The sequence below is a fragment of the Lathyrus oleraceus genome, chromosome 5 (assembly GCF_024323335.1).
Source record: "Lathyrus oleraceus cultivar Zhongwan6 chromosome 5, CAAS_Psat_ZW6_1.0, whole genome shotgun sequence".
NCBI classification, from domain to species: Eukaryota; Viridiplantae; Streptophyta; class Magnoliopsida; order Fabales; family Fabaceae; genus Lathyrus; species Lathyrus oleraceus.
The window spans coordinates 33,526,263-33,532,721 of record NC_066583.1 but is presented as its reverse complement, the minus strand read 5'-3'; the positions used below and the strand labels follow the sequence as shown (position 1 = coordinate 33,532,721).

Sequence of the window (6,459 nt, the reverse complement as noted above, 5' to 3'; positions counted from 1 at the left end):
CTGGACCAAAGCATCCACTTTTGCGTTAACGTGATCAAGGTTACTTATCTCGTACATGCCAGTTTTCGTTTCAGGTTTTTCCACCGTTGTTCGTTCGGTTCCCCACTGATAGTGGTTTTGGGCCATGCTCTCGATAAGCTGGTAAGCATCAGCATAAGGTTTGTTCATTAATGCACCACCTGCAGCGGCGTCTATTGTTAACCTTGTGTTGTATAAGAGACCATTATAAAATGTGTGAATTACTAACCAGTCTTCCAAACCATGGTGTGGGCAAAGTCTCATCATGTCTTTGTATCTTTCCCATGCTTCGAAAAGAGACTCGTTGTCTTTCTGTTTAAATCCGTTTATCTGGGCTCTTAACATAGCTGTTTTGCTTGGAGGAAAGTATCGGGCAAGAAAAACTTTCTTCAACTCGTTCCATGTGGTGACTGAGTTGGAAGGGAGAGATTGAAGCCATCTTCTAGCGCTATCTCTTAATGAGAAAGGAAAAAGACGAAGTCGAATTGCCTCTGAAGTGACACCATTAGCTTTAACAGTATCAGCGTATTGGACAAATACGGATAAATGAAGGTTTGGATCCTCGGTAGGATTTCCAGAGAATTGGTTCTGTTGCACATCCTGCAACAGCGAAGGTTTGAGTTCGAAGTTGTTTGCTTCGATTGCGGGCGGAGAAATACTTGAATGTGGTTCATCTTGCGATGGAGCGGCGTAATCTCTAAGAGCACGAGCTGGTTCTGCCATCTCGGGTGAAAGAAGAAGATCTTTGAGATCAGGAAATTCGATAGGAGGGAGATTGTTTTCAGCACGATATTCCCGAATTCGTCGTAAGACTCGGAGATATAGCTCGATATCGTTGATTCGTAAATAGAGCGGTTCGCCTTGTGAGCGAGTGCGTGGCATACAAATCAACGAAAGAAAGAATAGAAGAAAGAGAAACCTTAGTCTCTACAGCGTAACGGAAGAGTTACGATATCGATTAAATAAAAGTCCCCGGCAACGGCGCCAAAAACTTGATCGCTCGACTGTGTGAGTCGAGAATGGGATACAAACTGCAAGTGCACAGTTCTATCGCGTAGTTTTAAAAGATATCGATCCCACAGGGACTTATGAATCGATATACCGTTATCTAAGGTTACTACGTAAAGCTAAGGTGAAAAATGTTTGATTGTTTGGGGAAAAACTAAAAGCTAAACTAAGATCTAGATTAAATATTAATAAAACGGATATCGGTATGTAGTTCGTCAAAACTAGGGAATCAAGTCTTTGTCGGTTTCTTGGTTTTAAAATAAATCGTTTCAGTTAACTTTATTGGTTAAAGGTTTTATCTCAAACTCTCGCTCTGTTGAATAAACCATGATTTTATATTAATGTAGCTGTCACTTATAATTAAGTCAAAAACCATATTTTGAAAGCAATAAAGTTGCAGAAACTCTTTTTAAGAAAACACTGACCGTTTTAAACACCCTTATCTCAAACTCTCGCTCTGTTGACTTAGGTTATATAATTAAATCCAAATGCTTAACTCTCGTCCTCACATTCAATCTTTAAAAATACTTTTTGGAAAAGGTCAGAATTTAATTAACTCTAAAACTTGCTCTCGCCCTGATCTAGAATTAATGCCTAACTTACACTGTCCAGTTAAAACCTCAAACTCTCGCTCTATTGATTTTAACTTCTTTATGTCCTTTACTTTTGTAAAAATCTTGTTATTAAACCTGTAAGTTGAGACCGTAAAAAGATTGATTTTAATTTTAAGTTTAAATAGACCGACTCAGTCTTGATCCCTTATTCTGCTTACTTTACATACCGATATCTAGGCGAATTAGCCAGACATGCTAAATAAACAAGAATACATATCATGCATAAACAGACTCATTCCAGGCAGACAATATAAATAAATAATAAAACAAAACATTAAATAATGATTAAAGAACCTGAATGCGTAATACAATAGTCTTGAACACTCCACCACAAGCCGGTAGGATTTGTTCTTGGATTCTTCAATTAATCAATAAATTAAACCAAGGAAATAAAACTAGAATCTAACGTAAGGTTAGATCCGACAAAAAGTTGCACAATAGTTTCCGGTGTAGAAACTATTATGCGAAAAATATCTAAATGCTAAAAAGGGAAAGGTAAATTGCAAGGGAAAAAGAATGTAGAACTTGCAAAAGAAATAAATAATTAAACAATGTTAAGTTGCTGGAAAAGAAAAATAAGCAGAAGCGTGAAAAGAAAGAAAATTGGAAAAGCTTCGGCCGTATGAGCGTGGAAAAACCGAGGAGCCCTTTTAGGTTTTAGAGATAGCTATTTATATTGGTGCTGGTAACTGCTTTTCGTTTCCCAAGGTCTTCAACGTGGCTAAATGCACGGCGTGGATATAGGACACAAACTCCTCAACGTCTCTTCAAGTCTTCTGAGGGCGTTACTTGCGCCAAAAAGGTAGTGGAATGGTGTGACGCTCGTCACACCATGTGTGACGTCCGTCACAAGGCTGCTTTGCGTGACGCTCGTCACGCACCTTGTGACGTCCGTCACAGGCACAGCATTGGTGACTTGTGCGCTTTGGGCTGGGCTTTGGCATTTGGTTCCTTTTCTCTCCTTTTTGCACCTCCTTCTCTTCCATTTTCACTTGTTCTTCAAAATAGACTACCTGAGACACATAGGAAGAAAATACCACATAATATCTCATAAAATGCAGTAAACCGAAATAAATAGTCATAGAATTTAATGGAATTAAGTCCTAAAATATGATATAATTTCGTGTTATCATATAGCTAAGCATAAGCTGGAATAATGTTTTATGAAGAAGACAAAATGTGGATTGAAATCGGACACAAGAACGAAAATCATAAGGTTCGCTTGATTCAATCAAATGAAAAGAGGTTCTAACTTTCGTTTGACTATGGAAGTCAATTATCTTACACCGAATCAAAAGGCAAAGCCCAAACATGGAATGGCCAGTGATGGCAAGTCAAAACAAAGAATGTTGGTGGATAGACTCATGACTGGATGAAATGGTCATGCAAAAAAAAATGCAAATGAATGATTGATCGGAAATTTTTTCAGGGTCAAAATCGGGGTGTGACAGTTGCCCATATTTAAATATCTTTAACCAGATCATATGAAGTAGGACACTCTTCATATGATCATAGTGGGAAATGATTAAATACCAAGAAGACCCGGATTTTGACCTTGAAATGCAAATGATATGATATGATACCATATGAGACTCTCTATTTTTTTAATTTATCTGTTAGGGACATGGTGAACCCTTAACAAGAGATGTTATGCCAAACAAACCAATCTGTGGGGAATACTGATGGCCCACAGGGAAACAGACAAATAGGGTAAAATAACTCGTTGGGGATAACAATCCTGCTGGAGAGCCAGACATACACTGGAGAGTACTCAAAGTGAAAGTTGATAAATGACACTTGGAATATAAGAGATTTCGACGGTAAGGTCACACATGACTTACTAACAACTCGAACCTACATCTCTTTTTTTTAAGGAAAATTCCTACAACAGGTTCATACATGACCTGACAACACTGGAATAATCATAGAGAAAGGTTCTTCAAAACAAGTTCAGACATGACATGGTAATACTAGAATCAAAAGTTCAACAACAGGTTTATATATGTCCTGACAATGCTGGGGGAATATCAAGAAGTTCTGACAGCCGGTTCAAACATGACCTGAAAACATTAGAGAAATTCAAAAAGAGTATATCAACAGGTTCATATATGACCTGATGACAATTCGAACATTCTTGACAAATCCGGAGATTTCTCACAAGAAAATCGTCCGATCAAAAATTCTGGAAATTACTGTCAATGAAAGAGTCAAAATGACAACTTTCTAGGAAGTGCTAGGGCCAAAAGGACAGAAAAATCTCCGTAGGTGCCAACAACAATTGGACTTATACCATAAACATATGGTACAACCATCTTCAAACGGATTAGTGCCACTTACAGCTGGGCTTCAAGGGTGTTGGTGACGACCAGACTTAAAGATACCAATTACAGATGGATTTTAGATGTTGGTGACAACCAGACCTACAAGGATACCAGTTACAAATGGATTTGACAAATGCTGGTGACAACCAGACTTTAAAATGATACCATTTACAGATGGATTTGACAGATGCTGGTGACAACTAGACTTTAAAATGATACCAGTTACAACTGGATTTGACAGATGTTGGTGATAACCAGACTTTAAAATGATACCAGTTACAACTGGATTTGACAGATGCTGGTGACAACCAGACTTTAGAATGATACCAGTTACAACTGGATTTGACAGATGCTGGTGACAACCAGACTTTAAAATGATACCAGTTACAACTGGATTTGGCAGATGCTAGTGACAACCAGACTTTAAAATGATACCAGTTACAACTGGATTTGATAGATGTTGGTGACAACCAGACTTTAAAATGATACTAGTTACAACTGGATTTGATAGATGTTGGTGACAACCAGGCTTTAAAATGATACCAGTTACAACTGGATTTGATAGATGCTGGTGACAACCAGACTTTAAAATGATACTAGTTACAACTGGATTTGATAGATGCTGGTGACAACCAGACTTTAAAATGATACCAGTTACAACTGGATTTGATAGATGCTGGTGACAACCAGGATTTAAAGAGATACCAGTTACAACTGGATTTTAACATTTGAGCGCCAGTTACAACTGGACTTAATAGATAATGCCAATAACAATTGGACTTGACACAAATGGTGGTTACAACCAGCCTTAACATACCATTGACAAATGGATTTTATCAAAGTGCCAGTTACAACTGTGTTTGAGGTGCCAATTACGACTGGATTTGAGACAAGATGCTGGTGACAACCAGGCTTTAAAGAGATACCAGTTACAACTGGATTTTAACATTCGAACGCCAGTTACAACTGGACTTAACAGGTGATGCCAATAACAATTGGACTTGACAGAACATGCTGGTGATAACCAGATTTAAAGAGATACCAATTACAACTGGATTTCAAAAGATGTTGGTGACAACCAGTCTTAACAAACAACACCAGTAACAACCGGTGTTAGAGCTCAAGGGATACAATCAACAATGAGACCTGAGATTATGAAAATGAGCGTGATTTGGATTTTGTTTATGTGCATGATATATGAATGATCATGATATGCAAATGCTGACAATATACAGACTGGAAATTAGGGAAAGCTTTGTAGAGGTACTGAATCCTCAACACCAACAACTCAACCAAATGAGTGAGTAAATGCATCAAAGGAGGATCTATCAAGCTGAACAGTTACAACTGGCCCAATAATCCTTTCAGATAATGATAAATTTGTGCCCTTTGGAGATATATGTTGATCATCCAAGGGAAGTCTTGAAACTTGAGACTTGTGGGGAAAGACGAAAGGTGTCCTTTTAATATTTCCACATGTCAAAGCAAAATTGTGTTTCTCAATATGTTGAAAAAAAAAATCTTTTTGAGTTCAAAATTCATTATTAACAAATAAATGGCATTTTGCATAATAAAGAAAATCAGAGAAAAACAACAAATGATAGAATTTGATAGGCAAACTTGTATTTATTCAAGAATGGTAGCACACAAATGGTGTAGCTCCATGGAATATTACAAATTTGAAAATGGCAATAGGGAAAGGTTTACATTGAATCACAATGACTACTACTATCCCTAATAACAATGACTCCACAAAACCTCGCTTCTGAAGGGAGTAGTTGGATTGATCTTCCACCTTTAGCTCTTCTGTGTTGATCAATGACAACTGATGCAGTTTATTCCTTTTGTCCCTAATTTTTGCTTGGATCGCCCTTTCGGGTTCTCAATCCACCGGGACGCTCTTTTTTGCCTAAGTCGCCTTTTCAGGTTTTCAACTTAGCGAGCTACCATTTTTTTATCCCTAACTTTTGCCTGGACCACCCTTTCGGGTTTTCAATCCACCAAGTTTTTGTTAGGCATAGTATCTTTTGACTGCATCAGAGTTCACAGGGTGGATGAGCTCTTCGCCATCCATAGTTGTGAGAAACAAAGCACCTCCAGGGTATGCTTTCTTTACAACGTATGGGCCTTCATAGTTTGGAGTCCACTTCCCACGTGAATCTTTGTGTACTGGCAAGATCTTCTTGAGCACGAGATCCCCTTCCTTGAACTCTCGAGGACGAACCTTTTTGTCAAACGCTTTCTTGATTCTTTGCTGGTACAATTGTCCATGGCACAGAGCGGTCATACGCTTCTCATCAATGAGGTTAAGTTAATCATAGTTGTTCTGGATGCATTCAGCTTCGTCTAGCTTGGCCTCCAGCAATATTCTCATTGAAGGTATCTCTACTTCGACTGGGAGAACTGCTTCCATCCCATAGACTAAGGAGAATGGGGTTTCCCCTGTTGAAGTGCGGATTGAGGTCTGGTATCCATGCAAAGCAAATGGTAGCATCTCG

General features: G+C 38.3%; 1 pseudogene; it reads left to right on the top strand.

Annotated features, from left to right (window-relative positions):
* The first annotated feature begins 256 nt into the window (after window positions 1-256).
* On the top strand, window positions 257-356 carry LOC127089185 (uncharacterized; annotated as a pseudogene).
* The last annotated feature ends 6,103 nt before the right edge of the window (window positions 357-6,459 follow it).